Genomic DNA, 1,847 nt, shown 5'->3' on the forward strand with positions numbered 1-1,847 from the left:
TCGAAGGAAGGTTCTTTTATATTTTGTTCACTTATTGTAAATCTGTGAGATTGTTTTTAGTGGAACTGTTAATCACTTTTTACAGTGATTAACGACTGGACNTAGATTCTGTTGAATCGAACCAGTATAAAAATACTTGTGTGATTTTTCTATTCCCTACACTCATTTCATTTTACACATATTAAGTGTTTGATAAATTTTCTTAAAGAAAATTGATTTGCGAAAAAGGACCAATTTGTTTGTTAAAAGTGACTGAACACGCTTATACCCTACTCTAAGTTTTAATTCCGCTGCGTTATACTCTTCGAACCATACCCCTCCGATACCAACAATATCCAGGTCCATTATCTATAACAGATCATCAAAAACACGAAATAATAAATAAAAGCTAAAACTTGATCAAATTTAAAATGTACTTGACAAAAGTGCAACAGTTGGAGTGAACTAATGAGACAAAGATTTAATAAATTTAAGGGTTACCTCCACAAAATCTTCTTTTACTTGAAGGTGGAACTTTAGTGCATGATCTTACTTGCCTACTCTGTTTTCCTGCACAGATCCAATACTTGGTGGTTACTACTACTTCAAACCAAACATGTCACAAAAAATATAACTATTCAAGAACTGCTACATTGCTCCTGGTGTAAAATGCAAGGCTAATCGTATCAAATCAGTAATTAACAAATCTACTAGTATTTTTTTAAAACAGGGAATAGGATCATACTTGCATCTTATTTTTTGTAGAGTTGCTTGATTCGATCAAGTGCTTCATTCTCAACCTGAGCCATTTCCTTTCCTTTTGCATGTGCATAGAATTGAATAATTCACAGAATTGAGTCAAACAGAACTAATCACCTGAGTGAGTAATAGCTAATATCACTAACTATACATACGCTTAATTCTAGCATTTAATTCTTAATACCTAATAGGATATTAACCTTAGCATTTTTCTTTGGTCAGGATAGTGAATAAATACAAGTTATATATATATATATATATATATATATATATATATATATATATATATATATATATATATATATGTTAGAAGTAGACTTTAAGTCTAGCTCAACCCCACGTGGGATTAGACATTTAATGGGTGGTCCGATAGCGGGTGAAATAGCATGCCCAACAACAACAGATATCGCTAGGATAGGCTCTAACCTGGCTTTGATACCATGTTAGAAGTGGACTTTAAGCCTAACTCAACCCCACAAAACCGGTTCGTAAGGTAAGGTTTGCACCCCCTTATACACACTAAATTGGCCTTATCTCTAGTCGATATAGGACTTCTAACAATATATATATATATATATATATATATATATATATATATATATATATATATATATATTTCATTTAAACTATCCAAGTCTGAAAACAAACAGCATATCTTTCATTTAAACTATCCAAGCCTGAAAACAAAACAACAAAGCAAATTTAAAAATGTTACCTCGTACAACTGAATCCATGTAAATGAAACTTTCTTTTCCTTCATCCTCTTAACCACTTCATTAGTGGAATTTGTGCCAAACTGCTTTTCAAAGAACTTCTTCCACAGCTTATCAATTATAGGGCTGAGATATCTTCCCTGCAAAAAGCGCATCAAGCATATTAGATGACCATTTCATTCTTGTTCAAAGTTCACTAACAGTCAACAATACTACACATCGGAAACAATTAGAATGAAAAAGGGAAAAGAAATGAAATTGAAGAGGAACCTCGTCTTTGAACATGTGGAGTAGGGTGGTTTTGCCAGCGTTATCGAGACCTAGGAATAAGATATTGGCCTCCTTTTACCACAGCCCAAGTGAAGCTAGAATCCCATAAGATAATTGCAAACTTGA

General features: G+C 32.7%; 1 pseudogene; it reads right to left on the reverse strand.

Annotated features, from left to right (window-relative positions):
• LOC106770506 overlaps positions 1–1,585 on the reverse strand; it is a 2,329-nt pseudogene extending 744 nt beyond the window's left edge.
• Positions 1,586–1,847: the final 262 nt, after the last annotated feature.

The sequence above is a fragment of the Vigna radiata genome, chromosome 8 (genome assembly GCF_000741045.1).
Source record: "Vigna radiata var. radiata cultivar VC1973A chromosome 8, Vradiata_ver6, whole genome shotgun sequence".
Lineage (NCBI taxonomy): Eukaryota > Viridiplantae > Streptophyta > Magnoliopsida > Fabales > Fabaceae > Vigna > Vigna radiata.